The 21,431-nt window shown below is 39.4% G+C and overlaps 1 protein-coding gene across 1 annotated transcript in view; it reads left to right on the top strand.

Moving 5' to 3' along the window:
* Positions 1-4,237: 4,237 nt before the first annotated feature.
* Positions 4,238-21,431, top strand: part of PDE4D (phosphodiesterase 4D) — an 806,167-nt gene continuing 788,973 nt past the window's right edge. Inside the window, exon 1 of the mRNA XM_060761516.2 lies at positions 4,238-4,483. The gene's annotated coding sequence lies outside the window, so the exon portion shown is untranslated. The remainder of the gene's footprint in view (positions 4,484-21,431) is intronic.

Consider the following 21,431-nt stretch of genomic DNA (forward strand, 5'->3'; position numbering starts at 1 on the left):
GGTGTAATAGATGAATTAAACCCCCCCCCCAAATTAATAAACTATAATCCTTGAACAAAGGGAATGGGGGCTGATGCAGAAACATGAAGCAGGAGGAATGGTGTTAAGGAGTTTAGGCTCAACACACATTTATCATTACTTCCCACCAATGAATTGGCTTTTCTTAAGGCAGAATTATGTAGTAATTTCAACCAGCAGATCTTGGTGGTGAAAGAAGGACAAAGTGTTGGAAGGGAAAGGTACGGGTATTACACAATCTATTCTGTACCCCTAATTGGGAAAGACTTTACCAGTGTCCAAGAAAGGATGTAGCTACAGAAGACAATGGCAAAATGGAGTCTTGATAAAAAAAAATAACGCCTTCTTTTGGCCATATGGGAGACATTTTGGGAAAATTCTCTTTACTTACACTTGGGAAATGCCTGTTCAATATGTTGGATCAATCAAGGATCTCCAGACCAGAATGGGGTGCTTATTTTTATTTGCCCTCCAATCTAGTACCTTCCAGTTATTTCAGCCAGCTGGTTGGGGATGGTGGGAACTGTGATCTATTTCCAGAGAATACCAGACTGGGGGGAAATAGTATGAGACAGCTACACTTTGGAGAAAATTGCAGACAGATAATATTTCATGCATATCTCATTTAGCAAATATGAAATTGCAGGGATGTGGGAAGACCCAGAGCCTGCATTATCCAGACCTCGCTGTTAAGCCTACTCTCCCACACCCAGATGTTACGATAGATTAGTTTATCTAATGGAAATGTGTATCCTCTAATAATCCAGATAACAGGGTTGACTCAAGCAGTCTACAGAGGGGAGAAAGTGTGTTCTATGCAAAAGGTGCCTCTAGGACAGTGTTTCTCAACCTGGGGGTTGGGACCCCTGGGGGGGTCATGAGGGGGTGTCAGAGGGGTCATCAAAGACTACCAGAAAACACAGTATTTTCTGTTGGTCTTGGGGGTTTTGTGTGGGAAGTCTGGCCCAATTCCATCAATACTGGGGTTCAGAATGCTCTTTGATTGTAAATGCACTATAAATCCCAGTAACTACAACTCCCAAGGTCTATTTTCCACAAACTCCACCATTGTTCATGTTTGGGCATATTGAGTATTCGTGCCACGTTTGGTCCAGATCCACCATTGTTTGAGTCCACAGTGCTCTCTGGATGTAGGTGAACTACAACTCCAAAACTCAGGGTCAATGCCCACCAAACCCTTTCAGTATTTTCTGTTGGTCATGGGAGTTCTATGTACCAAGTTTGATTCAATTCCATCATTGGAGGAGTCCAGAATGCTCTTTGATTATAGGTGAACTATAAATCCCAGCAACCACAACTCCCAAATGATAAAATCATACCTCCCCAACCCCGTCAGTATTCAAATTCGAGTATATCAGGTATTTGTGCCCTATTTGGTCCAGTGAATGAAAATACATCCTGCATATCAGATATTTACATTATAATTCACAATAGTAGCAAACTTACAGTTATGAAGTAGCAACAAAAATAATTTTATGGCGGGGGGGGGGGGGGGTCACCACAACATGAGGAACTGTATTAAGGGGTTGCGGCATTAGGAAGGTTGAGAACCATTGCTCCAGGACAAGACATTTATTTAATGCTACAGAAAGAGGGAAATGTCTAGAAAGAAACAAATGGCTAACTAAGGAGAGAGAAGCACTTACCTTTGCTAAACAGTGGATAGTTGGGTAAGTTGACATTTTAAAAGTGATTCTGTGAATTAGTTCTATAAGTCGTTGTTTGCAAATATGTCAAAATATTTTCAAAATCCAGTAGTGATGGTTTAACAACGTGTTCCAACTGTTTTTTTTCTGCAGCTATCACTTTTCTGTGAAATATTTTGTGTCCCTGTAACTGTCTTATTAGCTCCATGAAGCCCAGTAAAATCACAGAAAGGCTAAAACCTGAAAGGGCAGCTCTAAAGGAATTAGATAAGATCCTCAGGCATAAAGATTTACTTTTAAATACCAGTCAGAACAACCTTGAGCTATAGACCAGGTATGGGCAAACTTGGGCCCTCTGGGTGTTTTGGATTTCAACTCACACAATTCCTAGGAATTGTGAGAGTTGAAATTCAAAACACCCGGAGGGCCCAAGTTTGCCCATACCTGCTCTAGACCATATTCTGATTACTAAAGTTGGGCAAGAGAGAAAAGCTGGAGGAGACGTCTGCAGGTATCATAGACTACCCAAGTCAGGTGAATGTGAGGGAAAATTAAACCAGGACTTTACTAGAAGCCAAAATGACTACTAATTGGAAGACAGTAGGAATTACAAATGATATCCTGATGTGTTGGAGTACAACCAATTGCTCACCCTTGAACACAGCTCCAACCCAATATTTTCTTGTTTTCCATTTTGGCATTTTTGGCAACCCATGGTTTTTTTTTTGTCTCAGGAGCAACTTGAGAAACTGCAAATCACTTCTGGTGTGAAGAACTGGCTGTCTGTAAGGACTTTGACCAGGGGACACCCAGATGTTTTACCATCCTATGGGAGGCTTCTCTCATGCCCCCGCATGAGAAGCTGGAACTGATTAAAGGGAGTTGACCCCACTCCCCAGATTCAAATTGCTGACCTTTCAGTCAGCAGTCCTGCTGGCACAAGGGCTTAACTCAGGGGTCCCTCAAACTTTTTAAAGTGAGGGCCAGGTCACAGTCCCTCAAACTGCTGGAGGGCCAGATTATATTTGGAAAAAAAATGAATGAATTTCTATGCACACTGCACATATCTCATTTGTAGTGCAAAACACACTTAAACAGTACAATAATTGAAATGAAGAACAATTTTAACAAATATAAACTTGTTAGAAGTGTGAGCCTGCTTTTGGCTGATGAGATAGGATTGTTGTTGTTGAAGGTTTTGGGGGCTATATGGTCATGTTCTAGAAGCATTCTCTCCTGACATTTCGCCTGCATCTGTGGCAGGCATCCTCAGAGGCTGTGAGGTTGTCAGAACCCCTGAGAATGATGCAGGCAAATAGATGCAGGCAAAATGTCAGGAGAGAATGCTTCTATAACATGGCCATATAGCCCGAAAAACCTACAACAACCCCATGATTCCAGCCATGGAAGCCTTCGACAATACATTGTTGTTGTTGTTGTTGTTGTTGTTGTTGTTGTTGTTGTTTGCTTTCAAGTAGTTTCATACTTAGGTTGACCCTGAGTGAGGGCCAGGTAAATAACCTTGGAGGGCCGTATCCGACCCCTGGGCCTTAGTTTGGGGACCCCTGGCTTAACCCATTGCACCACCAGGGGCTCCTTTGAGAAATAAAATTAAGCTCTGGACCAGTGGAAGTGCCCATCCTCCCACCATGGGCCTTTTTGGATTACCTATTTTTCTACACAAAAAGAGGTAGCACTTAAAAGATCTCTTGCTAAACCATAATTTTGTTCTTTATTAACTCATAAGTGTCAACCCACCTTACGTCTTCAACCCTGACAGAATTCTTATATTGCTTCACATCACCTCAGATGTCATGCCCAAGGTTTCAATGAATTCTTTTAATACGTTGAGCTCTTTATGACTTAGCACTGAGTAATGAAATGATTGTAGAGCTGAAATGTTACTTTTATAGATCACAGTTACAAGAACTCCCTAGTTATCTTGTTAGTTGATCTGGGGATACTTGAAATTTTAGTCCATTTCCCCCAAAAGATCTGCTATAATGAGCCAGCAGGTTTGAGCCGGTCTCTTGCAAATTCATTCTGATACAAAGAACCATGTTCTGGTTAAGTTGCTAGAGCCTTCGATAGGAATGCAAAATGTTCCTGCTTGTCAGTAGATTTTCATTTGCCCCCCTTCTCTTAGAAAACACTGTGATCAAAAGTGCAAGCCATACAATGCGGCGATATTCTTTTTTCAAAGTTGCCGAACTGTCTGTTGAAGCAGTCAAATGAGATGTGAATTTGGTGGGCAGTGAGGAATAGCATGGGAAAAAGGGAGAGAGAGCTGAATATTCCTGGAGGGAAGAGGGCACAAGGTTACTGTGACCGTTGCTTGCACATTGCGCATGTGATTAAAAATCAAATCTGGAGCTCTGCCTTCAATCATTTCACTGTATCAAAGGACGTCACCTGTTACCCAGTTTGAAACCAAATCAAGCTGTGATTTCATCCCTTGCCACCCACCCACCCACCTCAGAAACCAATTCCAATCTAAGCAGCTTAGCGTAGGGAATATCTTTTTGTGTGTGCACGTATGGTATGTTATTCTGTTGCAGTGCTTTCTAGTCTTCAGGGCCAGTTAGACTTGTTACAGGGAAGTGAACCGATTGGCTGATCAACCGAGCTCCGTTTCATAAATTATGGCTCAGCATGTACTAGCACGAGTCCTGGGACTGCTGTAATCCCGGGGGCCTGTCTGTTCCTGACTCTATGCCTGTTTGTTCTGCGTCGTGCATGATGTTGCTTTGGAATTTCCTGTCATAAGCAGCTGGCTGTTGTATCTCCAGAAAGACTCGGTGAGTAACTCTGACTTTTCAAAAACTTTGTGGGTTAATTACACACTGTGAACGGGGGAGCTCATCGGCGCGGCAATTGCCATGTCAACATTAGAGGCTCCTTCAGTGGCTCTGGGACTGTGTGGTCTTTGTGAATTAGCATGGCACTTAGTAGTCTGAGGGGGGTGAACCTGCCGGCATATATTTATTTGAATGTACCCCCCACAATAGTGTTCTGTGTGTGTTGTCTCCTCTTGCTATAAAAGATGGGAGATTACTCTAATTGCACATTTTCTACACTGCTGCTTTTTCACGTCAAAAGGACAGCATGCATTTGTTCTTTAGGCAATATTGAATGAGATTGTTTGGGGTGGGGAGTGGGGGGAGGGATAGATTACTACATATGATATCAAATTCTTTGAAAAACAACCCCAAACTTTTTCTTTTTATGCATAGTCTTCAGTTGGTTTAGTGAAGTTTGAATCAACATGTGTATGATAGAATTCTACTTGAGATTTTCTTTATTAATGCCAGAAGCAATCTTGAAACTTGGCTGTTTTACTTTTGAGTAACCTTGCATAGTATTGACACCTGTTATGAATTGGTTCCTCAACTGAATTGGTTCCTCTTAACTTCTGTATGGAATCAAATACAGAGATTACAGTAAACATAATGTACTGCATACACTTGAGTATAAACCTAGTTTTTCAGCTCTTTTTCAGTCCTCAGCTTATACTTGAGTGAGGGTCCTGGCAGGAAGATGTGGGGCTGAAAGAAGGGCTTCTTTCAGGCCCACGCCTTCCTGCCAGGACTCTCATCTCTCTGCACAGCAACCCAGATCTCCTTCCTCTCCTCCTCTCTCATGAAGCACACACTTCCTCCTCCTCCTCCTCTCTCAGCACCAGTCTTTCCAACTTTTCCTTATTCATATACACACAGCATTTCCCCAAAAATGTATAATTAAAATAAACTATGGTGATTATTGGAAGTATACGTAAGCACATTTACACTGAAGGAGATTAGAATAACCATTTAATCAGAATTGGACAGTCTTATCTTAAATTACAATTTTATGTAAATATTCAAAAACCATTTAACCTCTGGATGCCTCAATTAATGTAATTTTATTGATATCTATTTTTATTTTGAAATTTACCAGTAGATGCTGCATTTCCCACCCTTGGCTTGTACTCGAGTCAATATGTTTTCCCAGTTTTTTGTGATAGAATTAGGTGCCTCGGCTTATATTTGGGTCGGTTTATACTCGAGTATATATGGTAATAATGCCTAGAATAAACTTTTTAAAAGGCATGAAAAATGCTATCTAGAAATTCCAATATAAGATTACAGTCATTAGCACACATACTAGGTTGCATGTCTAGTATATGTCCAAAGCACATATACTAAATCTTAAGGAAATGCCAGAGCAGTGAGTTAGGGGTAAACTCTACCTTTCTGTATGTCCAGACCTGAGTGAGAAATGTTATGCTCTCCTGAAAAGGTCTGAATAATTGATAACTAAAATACGTTATTTCTGGTTTGATGCATTATGGTTGATTGGAAAAACACATAATCATTGGCTGGTCCAAAAAGCTAAGTGGCAAAAAGCAATAACCTGGTTGTGATTTTTATCTTGATCCAGCTGTTTCTTTTTTAATACACACACACACACTGGGAATTTTGTATATAATCATGGCAATGCTGTAGAATTGTGGCATGTAATGCTGTGTGGATTTGACAGTCAAAGTGACTCTGGAGAGATTAAATACACCCTGTTTTTATACATGAGGATCAAGATTGCCCTGCAGTCTGGTTGAATTATCCCAGACAATCCCACACTGGCCCAATATTGTTCAAATTTTAAAATGCTTTCAGAAAACCCAGCTTCTCTTTCAAACAGTGAATAAGGCCGACAGTGTTTTGCTCTTCTTACAGAAAAGGCTGTTGGGCTTCATTAATTTCCTCAATTGTGATGTTCTAATAAACCTTTCCCCCCCAGAAATAAACATAGAGACATTCACTATTTATAATACTTTGTGGGAATTACTTTCCAAAAACAACCCAACTTCTTTTATGTGTAGTTTAGAAAAAAATGTACATGTATGTTGCTTTCTGAGAAGAATTCTATGTGTATCCAATATGTATATTTTAAAAATACAGTATAATGCAGGGAAACATGGCATAATCCAGGCAGCCCAGAGCCCAGTTTTTTTGTGCCTAGACTCTTCTAGGACAATGCTTCTGAGGTGGAGGATTTACTGTTCTAGTTTTCCAATGGGCCAGGGATTGCCGCTAAGTTGGTGCCCATTGGGCACAATTGTTTCTTTTTTTCATTGAAGCTTTCATAGGCCTGGCCTATGGTCAAGGATTCTGGGAGCTGTATTCAAAAACTTATAGGAAACACTTAATAAGTTTGGATATGAAATAAATGAATTGGTCAGTTTCCTACCCAGGAAACATAATGTGTTTCTGGGAATATATGCTATATACCACAAGATGAAAGTATATTTTTGGATTTGATTGCTATCTTTCCTATGTTGTCTTATCAGAAGACAAAGGTGCTCTTTGATTCAATATACATATGATAACAGATGCTATTTTTGATAGTAAGTTAGAGTCTATTTACCTGTGAGGTCATTTCTTATGTAACCAGCTAGGAGTCCCCAGTGGCGCAATGGGTTAAACCCTTATGCCACCAGAACTGCTGACCGAAAGGTTAGAGATTCAAATCTGGGGAGCAAGGTGAGCTCCCATCTGTCAGCTCCGGCTTCCCATGTGGGGACATGAGAAAAGCCTCCTACAGGATGATAAAACATCCAGGCATCCTCTGGGCAACGTCCTTGCAGACAGCCAATTCTCTCACACAAGAAGCGACTTGCAATTTCTCAAGTCACTTCTCTCTCTCTCTCTCACACACACACACAAAATTTACTGGTAGCCAATGGCTTGGTGACTGCCACAAGCCCACAGACCACTACTTTGAGAGGCACTGTTCCAAAGACCATGTAGACTGCCCCAAATGCTTCCTCCAACCCATTATTTCCAAAACCAATGACAAAAAAAAAAATCTGCTGCTAGATTTGAAAAATGAGTATTTCTAAAACATCAAATGGCACAAGCTATTCAAAAAGTGAACTGCTTCTCTGGAAAGCTTTTGCAAGAAGCCATTCTCTCTCTCTTTTTCTTTCGCCAGAAATGTGATGGTCCAGGGAGATGAGGTCAAATGACTCTAAATAGTTTTTTTTTTTTTTTGTGGAAGCTGTATATGGATGCTGCATTTTGCCCATATCTGAAGTTTAGGCATTGAATCATAGAATCATAGAGCTGAAAGAGACCTTGTGGGCCACCCAGTCTAACCCCCTGCCAAGAAGCAGAAAAATCACATTCAAAGCATCCCTGACAGCCACTGTTTAAAAGCCTCCAAAGAAGGAGCCTCCACCACACTCCAGGGCAGAGAGTTCCGCTGCTGAACAGCTTTCACAGTCTTAACTAGCCTTTATTTCTGCTCCCCCAGCAAATCCATTAACTTATTCTCAAATTTATAGATGCAGTAACAGTACAGATGAAAGTTTAGATTTAATGTGTATGATATGATGATTTTTAAAGTTTTATTTTTTTCCTGTTTTTTGTGTTTTCCTGTTTTAAAAGTCTGTGACCCGGTAAGATTTGTGAACAGTGTCCTCGATCATCTAAACAACGTTCCCAGTGTGATACAGAAGGATCACATATACACATCTATAGCTTTGCACACAGTTTGTTTTCAAAGTGCTACTTTTAGTTCTTTCTTTTATGAGATACAACTTGTAGGCCAGGTCCTAGTATGAACGTATCGGAAAGCGAACGAGAGAGTGGCACTTGTAATCCAGTTTTTATTACACAAGCTACGATATATACAAAGTGTTCTGCATTCCTCCAAGATAACGAACATAACCAACATAATTGTGTCTATAATTTTGCCTTTAGAATGTCTGTTAAGGCAGTGAAATGAGCAGATAGTATCAAAATGCTCTATGAATCAGAGAGACATACATCATTGTAATTGCTTGGCTTGTCTACACTGTTAGTGACATGAACCCTGCTGTATTTCAGTCCTCCTACATTAGTTTTTGCAAATCTTTCTTGGAAACCAGTACTGCAATATCCAGTCCATTTACACAGGGCAGTGTTTGTTGTGCTGCTCTTGTGCATCCAAATAACATGACTTCTTCTGGTTGGGGCACATGCCAGGGTCTGTCCATATTGTTCTGCTAAAGTACTATGATTCCACTTTAAGTGTCATGGCTCAGTCCTATGGGATTTGGAGCTCCAAGATTGCATGGGATGTTACAGTTAATGTGGAACATGCAGTCATCCCTCCATAATTGTGGTTTTGACTTTTGCGGATTTGATTTAAGATGTTATCTCTAGGAATCTCTCGGTTTCCCACTGTGACTTTGTGGTCAACATCCTTTAGTAATGCCAGAGGACCTGGAGATTTCTAGACTGAACATTTCTCTAGGAGTCTCTAGGTTTTCCAGTGTGATTCTAGAATCAGTTTACAGTGAAAGTTACTCATAAAATCATGCTGGAAGACCGAGGCCCCTTCTACAGTGCCATGTAAAATCCAGATTATCTGCTTTGAAGTGAAATATATGACAGTGTAGATGTATATAACCCAGTTCAAATCAGATAATGTGGATTACCTGCTTTGATAATCTGGATTATATGACAGTGTAGATGGGACCCTAGATATTCCTGGAGAGCTATTCTCTCAGGTTAAAAAAAATAGCTCTTTACTTTTTTCCCACTTGCATGAGGGTCCTGTACCCTTAATTCTAGCAAATGTAGAGGGCTGTCTGTAGTGCTATAATTCTGGAGAATGAATGGATCTCGGAGGTGGTTGCAGAGGTGTTGTACGATCCACACAGCCCTATATCCTAGAAGATCAAAGCAAAAAATCCCACAATATCTGCTTTGAACTGGATTATCTGAATCCACACTCAGATAATGTGGGATTTTCTGCCTTGATATTCTGGGATATAGGACTGTGTAGAAGGGCCCCAAGACAACGGCCAGGACTAAAACAAATGATGTGTTTGAAGTGTGCATACCATTATCATGCAAAGTTTTCCTTTAAGCCAAAACCTGGTCCCTTGAAAAGGTCTAGATTTCTGGGTAATGAATGGGGAGCAAAACATTCCCCATTTCCTGGGGAAAAGCCTCACTCTGTCATGGAAGTGGGGGAAACGGTTATTGGTGCCAATGACATTCCTAGTGGTCCTAAACAGTATTGGCATTTGTAATAGCAGAAGCCCCTTTCCACCAAAATGTTCATAATGACGTGCCACACAGGCAACTCATGCTCATTCATGTACTAGTATGAGTACTGCAGCATATGTTAAAATGGGGCAATTTTTAAATAATCAGACATTCTATGGTATGTGAAATTCTGTGCATTGTGAAGCTGCTTGATATACAGTATACTCTAAGAATAACCTGTTTCTATCAGGTTGAGTCCATCAACATGTGAAGGTCTACCACACTTGTCGATGAGATACTGATGACTGGCACTGCTTGTGCACTTGTACTGGCTTCCCTCTCCATGGCAGTGATACCAACTTCCCTCGAGAAATTTCCCTGCGAGAGCTACGTGCCTTGTAATCTTATTTTCCGGATAACCCTTGTATTTGGGGTCTGTTGGAATCGCAAGAGCCACCAAGTTGTCACTTGCTAAAGTAATGGAAACAAAGAGGGACAGTCCCGCCAGGGAGGGCATTGGAGACTAATTAGCTATGCAGGGCAGGCTAAGGTTTCTAGGAGCTATAGTCCAATGAAGCCAGCCCAATGACCTCATTTGAGTACACAACCAACCTACACTGTTTTGTGAACCTTTGCCGGCTGTTGGAAATGAATGTGGATGTTTTGTTTACAGTTTATGTTATTATATAATTTTGTCTGATTATGTGTAGTTTAATTTATTGATGTTAGGTTTAATTTACTGATGTGAGGCTTGAATTTGATGTTAGGGTTTAAGGTTATTTTCATATGTGGGGTTTTCCTGGGATATTATGTCAGTGTTTGTTTTATGTAGGCATTGAATTTATTATTTATTATTATGAATGTTTGCCATTGTATGTTGGAATCCACCCTGAGTCCCCTTGGGGAAATAGGGCAGAATACAAATAAAGTTTTAATTAATTAATTTAATTAATTAATCCTAACAACTTCTGAAAGGCAATGGACTTCCTGGCTGTACTGTACAAATCCCTAAAAGCTGTTTTTAAAAATGTGTGAGGCTTGGACATGCCAAGGAAGTCTACACAAAGTATCATCTGTTTAGGAAATCAATTAGCTTTATCAAAAGTACACAACTGTTTAGAATCAAAGTGTGTGTGATAATCAATATTGTGGAGGGGGTGGGGAGCTGGATCAAATCCTTTGCATTATACTGTGACCTCTGTACCGATGCTGTTCGATTCCTGAATTGAATGGACACACAGATACACAAGCTGTTCCTCTGCAGATTCTGTTTGATCCCTAGCCTGCAGTTTTGCATGATATAACTTACACGCTGCAGCTTATGGTGTTAGTAAGCTCTGTTTGAAAGGCCCAATAATTTAGTGAATCTTGGGAATGTTCATTGTCCGAGGGCAATGTTTATTTTTTGGTTTACTAGTAAATTATTATAGCAATTCTGTCATTCAGTCAAAATATGTTGTTCTTACTCATAAGATGGTTGTTATTAAAAGTATTTCCCCTCCCCTTTGATATGTCTGTAAGGGGAATGAGAAAAATCAGGCCAGTTTTATATCCAGTTACACATTCCAGAAAAGTAATTTTTAAAATATTTTGCTGTGAGGTTTTTGTACAGGGTTCAGAACAACTTTTGAGTTTTCAGTTGTCCACTCTGTGTAAGACTGGTTGTATTAATTGTCCGCATTCCTTACTAAAAGAGAAGACCACCTAGTAGCACTGCTGGAAAGGACTACATGATTGCAGGAATGTCACTAGCAATTAATTATAAGATCTCTGGGGGAAGGGGGTTTAAAATAAAATCATTTGCAAAAGTTTAAAATAATTAAATTCAGCTAAATACTCTATAAAGATTTAAAAATTAAAGCTGTGTATGTGTTCAGATTAGGGTGGAAATCTATATTTAAATAAATAAATAAATAAATAAATAGGGTGGAAATCAATAGGCTACAAAGCCTTTCTTATGAAGCTACATTTTAACTTGATGCTGGAAGGAAACCAATTTTGCTCTCATTCAGTGCTCCCGGGGAAGGGCATTTCACATTCAGGATGGTACAACATACAGTAGTTATATATGTGAAGACGCGGTGCCAGGGAGGGTGATAAGCATGATCAGTCTCAGTATGAAACTCAGGAAGATATTTAAGATCATCGAGGAATCTCTCAAGACTGTCAAGAGGAACAAATTAAAGGTCAGTTATTTAAATTGATCTGAGAAGTGAGGTACCATATTTACTCGATTCTAATGCTCATCTTTTTGGCTAAATTACATTGCCAAAATTGAGGTGTGCGTTAGATTTGATGGCACATTAGAATCGTGCACATAAACCCACCTGTACAAAAAGGGCTGGAGGAACTTGATGGTAGTGGCAACTTCAGGGCTCCGTGGCAGTCAGAGGAGGCATGCCTGGCTGGTGATCCAGTCATTCCTTTTGCTTTGCTGTGAGTCCTGCCTCCTAGGTGGCCATTGGGTTCTCTCACCTGCCCCCCATCCCTAGGCTCAGTCCTATGCAGTTTCCAACTGGACTCCATCATCATCATCATCATCATCATCATCATCATCATCATCATCATCATCATCGCCATCATTAATTACTTATTAATTGCCCTCCATCTGAGATGCTCTAGGTGATTTGCAAGTTAAATTGTAAAAGATAAAAATACATACATACAGAAATTAATGATTAACATAGATCAAATGCTCTAGTGAAAAGCCAGGTCTTAAATGCTAGAGTAAAAGGCCCTAAGTCACACATAGCTCTCATATAGGGAGGCAAGGAATTCCATAAGGCAGGGGCAGAAATAGAAAAAGCCCTGCATCTGGTACTTTCCAAGTGAGTCTGCTCCATTTGAGAGAGTGACCTCATCTCTTTGCTTCCAACCAATTGAGCTGGTCCTTCTATATAGTGAGAATTGTTTTGATCTCTCTCCCCTTTCAGCTAGTACATAGTAACAGCAGAGGCCTCTCTAGGGTCTCAACAACTGTTAGGTGGTGAGAAGGTGGAAATGTTAGATGGCGAGAAGGTGAGGAATTGTGCTCATGAAGCCACACGCAACCTAAGTATTAGAATACTCAATTCTTAGATCACCTACAAAGTATTAAACAGCAGGCTTCTAGTAGAAATTTGGAAATAAAATTCATTTATATTGCATTTTTATTACTCAAGGTAATCAGCCTGTTGTTGTTGTTGTTGTTGTTGTTGTTGTTGTTGTTGTTGTTGTGTGCCTTCAAGTAACTTCTAACTTATGAGTTTGCCCTTACCTCCCTCTGAGGCTGTTGCGGTGTGTGCCTTGCCCTAGATCACCCAGGACGTTTCTGTGGTTGAGAGGGGATCCAAACCTTGGTCTCCCCAGTGTCCTAGTCCAACACTTGAACAATTATACCATGCTGTGGTTCAGAAGATTGCTTACACTGAATAACATTGCAGATAAAAGACAGCAGAGGCCAGAGGAGACGTTAAAAACAGTGTTAAGGGAAAAAAAACCCCACAGCAACAACATTGTCTACCAGGCAAACCAAAGGCAGATGGACTTATGAGAATGAAGAAGGTTTTGCTAACCATCAGAAAGTAGCAGGAAGAGGACCACTTGAGATTCATTAGTGCATATCACATGGAAATCACAGGAGTTCCATCAACTTTAATAATTCCTTGGAGTGGCATTTTTCTATCATGTATGTTTATTCTGGACTCTGACGTTCACATACTCCCAACTTGATGATCTTTGGCATCTTGCATTGCATTTCTCTGTAAGGCTAATGGGAGTTGAATTTATTAATGGAAACTGAGAACTTTTTAAAAAAAATGTGTGCAGACCATCCACCTGTGTCACCTGAATAGATGACACAGGTGGAAAGTAAAGGAAAGGAAAGAAAATACACATCTTATTTAAAGGCACAGATACCCATTTTCATGGACAATACAGAAGCAGTTTTGATTGGAGGTGATTAATTTAATTATGTAAATGGTAGGAGAGAAAGTGGCTTTTAGTGTAAAGCTATTATCATTTTCAGTCTTTATGAAGGATAATGGACATTTTTAAAACAAAGAGCTTATAAATATGATACCAATAGCAGCAAGGCAGGAAATTACATGTAGTTGGAAAACTGCAAAAAATTATGTTGCTTTAATGGAAAAGTGAACACCTACTGTTAAACTAATAAGATAAACCAGGATGTATCGTACATTTTGGATAATATTGTATCCATTTATAAAAAATAGATACAAAACTAACAGGTTCACTGGTTAAATTACTCTTCCAACACTATCTTTTTCTAAAATAAAACACATATAGTTGTAATGACAATGAGATCAATGAGAGAAGAAATACGATTCAGAAAACAAGAGGGTTGATAAACAATAAAGAATTCCATACTAGATATACCTACAGAGAAGTAACATTTTCAGTTTTCGTGCGCTTTTTTCTTTATTTTTCCCCTTGAATTATGCTGCTGTGTACTGTTTGTTGGATTAGTGTAAAATGAAAAAAACTAATATAAAACCCCACATGGATGGATTTATATCTGTAATTGTACATTTAGAAAGAATTGGTTGATTTAAATAAAAAGGCAGGACTCCATACCGTTGGGAAATGTATGCAGGTAACTTGGTTGATGGAGCCCCCAGTGGTGCAGTGGGTTAAAGCACTCAGCTGCTGAATTTGCTGACCAAAAGGTCACTGTTTCGAATCCAGGGAGCGGCGTGAGCTCCCATTGTTAGCCCTAGCTTCTGCCAACCTAGCAGTTCAAAAACATGCAAATGTGAGTAGATCAATAGGTACCACTCCAGTGGGAAGGTAACAGCACTCCATACAGTCATGCCTGTGGCCACATGACCTTGGAGGTGTCTATGGACAACGCTGGCTCTTCTGCTTAGAAACAGAGATGAGCATCAACCCCCAGATTCGGATAGGAGTGGACTTAATGTCAGGGGAAAACCTTGACCTTTACCTTTAACTTGGTTGATTGCTCAGTCTGTCATATGGTGAGAAGCAAGTTAAGATGGTGGTTGTTCTCTTTTTTTATGGTTCATCCTTAAGTCAGACTTAGGCCAGATCTAGTCAGTTCTTTTTGAAATGAGCACACCTTTAAAGGGAGCAGTTCCTCTGTAATGTCCATCCTATCTAAGCTGGTTTTGACCAATGATCTACCTTGCTTGAATTTGCCCATAATTATTTTTCCCTTTTTGTAAAAAGGAAGCAAATTTTGATGTATTTTCCCAATTTATTATTACATCTTTCACTTTTCCTGATGTGATGTGGTTTGTCAAATGACAGAGTTGCATACACATGTTTTAAATAACTCTGCAGTGGTGAAATGAACCCAAAAGTGTTTCATAAAAGTCAGACCTTGGCTTCAGAATGAAAACAAACTTTAATCTATCTTATGGGTTTCCGTTTGGTTCCACTCTTTATCTGCAGGTGTAAGGCACAATCGGCCTTTCAGCCAAGTCAGCAGACCTTGTTCTTCAATTTTTATTTTGCTTCTTTTTGCATTTGTTTTGGCCAGCCTAGTTGATCTCTTTTTCAGAACTGCTCGGACAGGGTGACATTTTTTCCACACTGCGGGGTTACCTATTTTAGTTTTCTTTCCTTGTTTGGGGAGTATATTCTCTCAAGACATTTGTTGTGCTGCCAGAAAAAAGCTGGCTGTGTTTTCCTTGCTTTGATGTAAACAATTTATGGTACCAAGAAATTGTTTTGTCATATTTTATGACATAGTGCTGGTGAAGCTATTTCTGGATTCACCTTAAGCCCTCTTGTGCTGATATAGAAGAAGTTGGCTGGATGTTTCATGAAGGGTGCAATAAATATACTACCATGATGAGAGCCAATGAGATGATGGTGTGATCCAAGACTCTCTCAGGCTTCGGTAAGTCTATTCATCTCTATGTGGTTTTCCTCTTTTCCCATTACTTTTGATCGTACCAAGCATTACTGTCTATTTTAGTTAGACATATCTTCTTCTCATGATATGTCCAAACTATGTCTCAGTTACAGTCATCTTGGCTTCTAAGGACTCTTTAGGCTTTATTCCTTTAATATGTTTTGTGAAGCTTCAGAGTTTTATTTCGGTTTTGAGCATGTCAGCAATTGAATGTCCTTTTGGACTGAATCCAGTTGCGTCATTAGCCACAACCCTACTCATAGTTGTCCTCTGTTGTACTGCAGTAGCTTATTGAGTGCCTTCTGACCTGGGAATGACATCTTCTGGCAGTATCTCTTCTTTCATTTTGGATTGTAGTGTCATATGGTTTTCATGGTACAAGGCATTCAAAAAGAGTTTATTGTTCCTCTTTCTGCACAGTACTAACACGTTAGCTATGGTCCCATGGCTCTTGTCTTTGAGACAACCTCTGCCAATGTCACCCCACCCACCCCACTACTGCTGCTGCCCAGTAGCTGTTTGGCACATTTAGTCTATGAGTCGTGCTGTGGCTAATGTTGCAACTGGATTCAGATTGAAAGGATCATCAGCTGTTGATATTTAGTATGGCTTCTTAGCAAAAGCCTGTTGACATGGAGGATGCTACCAGCAGCACTGTTACCATCAGCATAGCCTCTTGTCTTACAGAAACACTCAGTCCCACCACAACAGAAAGAAAATGCCATGGTGGGGTTAATATAAATCCCATATAAATCCTGAATACATAGTCTTTATATTAAACATTTCTAGTATTCTGAGCATTGTTGAAGATATTTTGGAATATTTTTAGATGTAGTCACAGAGAGCCTAAAGCAGAGGTCCTAAAACTTTTTAAACAGAGGGCCAGGTCACAATTCCTCAAACTGTTGGAGGGCCAGATTATAATTTGAAAAAAACAAACAAACCCCGAATGAATTCCTATGCACACTGCACATATCTTATTTGTAGTGCAAAAAACACTTTAAAACAAAACAATAATTAAAATGAAGACCAATTTTAACAAATATAAACTTATTAGTATTTCAATAGTTGTGTGGGCCTGCTTTTGGCTGATAAGATTGTTGTTGTTATTGTTGTTATGTGCTTTCAAGTTGTTTCAGATTTAGGTTGACCCTGGGCAAGGGCCTGGTAAACGACTTTGGAGGGCCATATCCAGCCCTCGGGCCTTAGTATGAGGACCCCTGGCCTAAAGCAATAACTTTTGGAAGAAATACTATAGTATGGCTGCTTTGTGATTTTTCTTATCTGGTTAGAGCCACAATGCAGCTTCCTTTTCAGTCCATGACATGTGTCACTCTCAGCAAAAGAAAAGCCAAGTAGTTATAAATGGCTTTATTTATTTATTTATTATTTACCATATTTATATACTGCCCCTCTCAACCCAGAGGCGACTCAGAGCTGTTTACAAGTGGCAATGATTCAGTGCCTCCAAAGTCATCGCAATTAAAAGTATAACAGTCATAAAAACTATTAAAAGCATTATCATACAATATAAAATTATAAAACTGTACAAGCCTTAAACATTATCACAAATGTCTCCATATTAAGCCATTATTCAATTGCATCATCAAATAGTTCAATTTTCCCCATCAAATCTTTAGGTACTTGATTTCTTTTTTAAATGCTTGGTTTTACTTCTCTTTTGTTGTTTCTTTCATCCTCTTTCTCCCTTCTCCTATGCTTCCTAATGTCTCTCTGTCTCTCCCTTTCCTGCCCTCCAACTGCTGAATGAATGTGTCTTTCCTCCCCTCCTCTTTCTTCCTCATCCTCAGTTTTCCTGGTTACACTTGTCATCTTCTTTCCCCGCAACCCTTTTTGTCATTCTCTGCCTGTCCCTTTTTTTCTACTTTCACTCTTTCCCTCCCTTGTCTTTCCTCCTTTTAGGTCTTTAGCTTCTTTCCCTTTCTCTGCCTTAAAGGAATTTGTGAACCCATTGCTGTCTAGATTGTGAGTTTATTTCTAAAAAAGTATTTCATAGGTATTGGTAAAATTATGAGGCAGGTGGGATGAGATACTACAACTTGAGATGTGTGTGGAGTTTCCACAACTGCTACACCCATTGTTAAAACATGAATCCAATCAGGCCTTCACATTTGTGGGTTTCACTTTTGTGGTTTTGAGTATGAGCAGATTTGATTCATATATAATCTCTAGAAACCACTAGGTCCTCCAAAGTGACTCTGTAATTGGCTTCTGCCATAGGGGTGCACTAAGGGGCCTATGGATTCCTTGAGAAGTGGTCCCCTCCACACAGATTTTTGTGCTTTTTGTACTCATGTTTTTACTACCTTCAGTGTCCCAGTGAATGCAGAGCATGGATTATAAACCAGAATTTCATTTTGTTCTGAACATCATTTTATTTTTTTTAAAAAACATAACAGTGTTTTAGACATCTAGTCTTTTCATCTTTGTCTAATATTTAATATATAATGTGTAGTCGTCACTCAAACTGGAACTTGGAACATTACATTAATGGATGGCTCATCCTGTGATGTTCCAGACCATGGCACGGTTCAGCGATCACATGTATATGTTGTTTTCTTCATTTCCTCCTCCTCTTTCTCCTTCCCCAGTGTGGTTTGGTGTATACATTCTGCAGAGAAGCACAATGGGTCTCCTAATTCTTAGCCATGTCTAATTGGCAGAAAAAAAACTAATTGATTGCCTAGGCTGTTTACAAGATGACATTTTACACAAGTGTTGTAAGGCTGTCAATTGAAATAGTTCATGTAATGTGTTGTAGTCACAGTTAATTGTGTTATAGTGGGCCGAGACTGGTACAACAGTCCTTAATTGTGTTTCATGCCATACACAAAGGAATTTTTGTGTGCTTTTTTAAAAGGACTTATATATCTGTAATATTTGTAATCTGGTCATGTAACATGATGAAAGAGTTTCACACATCCGTTGATAGGACAGAGTGAAATGTTCGGAATACCTTTTAAAATACACATGCGACAGCAGAAAGTCTGCAATCTTCTCCATAGTTATCTGCAAGCAAAGCCCACTAAACTTCATGGGCCTTAGTTCTGAGTAGATATATGTGTAGTTGCACTGCAAACTTCTACTGGAAACCACCTCAGTTTTGAAGTTTCCTTAAAAAATAAATAAAACCCCTCCAGCTGTTTACTTATCTTTTCAGCTATGGCTAGTATAGGCAAGGAATGCTATAGGTTACTCTCTAACATCTGGGCAACAATATCTACATTGCACAGTTACACAACACAACAGTTTGATATCCTGTGGAATCTTAAAAGATCGTTGAATTTCTCACTGTTCTAGAGCTTTTTCATACTGCATTGTTATAGCAATATTCCATTTTAACTGCCATGATTACATCCTGCTGAATATTGGGGGTTGCAGTCTGGTCAGATGCAAGAGCTGGCTGACTGGGAAATATCCTCCCTTAGCTACAAATCTTAGGAAATGTTATTTTAAGAGATGTTATCTATGTATTACTTTTCACAGTCGAATTGAATTGTGGTAGCAATGTGTAGCATCACATTTGCTTGAAAGATGGCATAAATCAAATGAATGCTAGCATCACTATGAGACAGTACAGTAAAAGAAAATGGTGGAAGCAGGGTTGTCATTCTAGGAACCTAAGACCATTTTGAAGTGGTGCTTGAAATTTGAGAACAATATGGAAGTGCTGCGACAACAGAGGTATGAGTGTCCAACAGGACCTCCAACATGCCTAACAATTGCATGCGCTTGTGATAAGTCTGAGATACATGGTATTGTGTGTGATGTGCTCACACAGTTTCAGAAGGCCTCGCACAGTAATAAGTCCTGCTTCTTCTGCTACACTGTTGGAGCAGTTTAGACCAGTGGTTCTCAACTCCCAGATGTTTTGGCTTTCAACTCCCAGAAATCCTAACAGCTAGTAAACTGGCTGGGATTTCTGGGAGTTGTAGGTCAAAAACACCTGGGGACCCACAGATTGAGAACCACAGGTTTAGACATTCACTACAGGAGTTGATCAAACAATGTGCACACAAGACAGGAGTTAGCTGAACAAGCATATGAAACATTTGTAAAACAGCAAAATGGAGAATCTTCACCCCCAAATTATTACATGCATTGAATAAAGATGACCCTGATTGAAGAGTGCAGTATTATGAGTGGTTTTACCATGATGTGAGGGATTATCTTGATGAGAATTTACCAGGACAATGGATAGGATGAAGATGTCTAGTTGAATTTTCCCCACATCCCTGACTTCAACCTGTGGGAAGACCTTAAAGGATATGGTCTACCATAGAAAACTAGTTATACTGGCAGTACAGGCCAGTACAGTTTGTAACTATCCCAAGTTACAAACAAGATAGGTTCTGTAAGTTTGTTTGGAAGTTGAATTTGTATGTAAAGTCAGAACAGGTACATTTTAAAGTGTAACTCCATATCTCTATCTCTATCTATCTATCTATCTATCTATCTAGATTAGATATAGATATATCTGGCTAGCTAGCTAACTTTGGATAGCATGGGTGTTTGTTTTGCTGTCTGTGCCCCTGTTCAGAAGATTTCACCTCACTTTTTGTTCCTGTGATAATTGGATTTTGAAAAATTTGGCTTGTTGTGGAAACAAGGATTGGTGAGAAAACTTCAGTGGAGACACCTTTTCCCCATGATAACTTCTTCGGGAATGAATTTCCTTCTCAAGGGGTAGATTTCTGTCACTTCCTGTTGTCTCACCCTCATTCTTAACTATGAATCACTTGTAAGTTGCATGTTTGTGGCTCAGGGACTGCCCGTACTCCAGAAAGTAATTGAAATAGGAATACAGGTAGACATTTTGTTCAATGCAGCAGTTTGCCATAATGAGAAGTTTTTGAATGCTTACGTTAACTGCTTTAAGCAGCTCGATAATTGCAGAAGCGACTTGTATTCATCATTTGTTATTAATATATATTGAGTAATACAATGTTGACATGATTTTTCCTTTCTTAAAATGTGTATACATTTTTGGCACCCTTTGTATAATGTAAAAGGGACTGTAGTGTTTCTTGCTACGGTAGATGCTAAGTACCCTGCCAAACTACAAAAAGCAGAGTTCCATAGAATGGAGCCTTGACAGTTAAAATGCTATAACGATGTGGTGTGGCTAAAGCCACGGAGTGCTGTGTGATTCCAGTCCTTGGTCTACAGAAATGCGGATTGATATTACCCTTGTTAGCACATGAGTCATTGAATTGCCAGGTAGAAATTGAATTGTTTACTAGGCATTCGAAATGAGCAATAAATTGATTTAGTGTAAGTACACACACAGGAATTATAAATGTCTGCCAAATACGGTTTTGAGACAGTGGGCTTTAGGGCAAAAATAGAGAAAAACGATCCAAGTTTCTTTTCTTTCTATAAAAGAGATTTCTGAAAATATTATGTTTTCACTCCCACTGCAGATCTTCTGAGGAGGAAAAAAGCCTTGGCCTCTTTAAACTTGGATTAGTCTAAGCATTTTTAAAGGATTTATCCCAGCTTTTCAGAGCAATGGGGAGCTCTAATTTCAAGCTTATGGGGATATTAGGATCTCAGATCAATATCAGAAGACTTTCAAAGCATTAGGAACAAAATGTTATATAAAGGATACAATCTGTTGTGTGACTGGGAGCTGGCATATTTTGTAGTAACACAACTGCCAGGAAGTCAAGCGCAATTACAATGCGTGTAATCCTTTTTATGTAGTAAAGCTAGGAAACTGTCATAAATCATGGTAGATTCTTGGTCTATTTAGCATGCTATTGTCTGTACAAGAAGGTGGAATTGCATAGTTTCCAAGTTTTGGGGAACCTCCAACATCTAGCATCCATC

Source organism: Anolis sagrei, chromosome 2, assembly GCF_037176765.1.
Source record: "Anolis sagrei isolate rAnoSag1 chromosome 2, rAnoSag1.mat, whole genome shotgun sequence".
In the NCBI taxonomy this organism is placed as follows: domain Eukaryota; kingdom Metazoa; phylum Chordata; class Lepidosauria; order Squamata; family Dactyloidae; genus Anolis; species Anolis sagrei.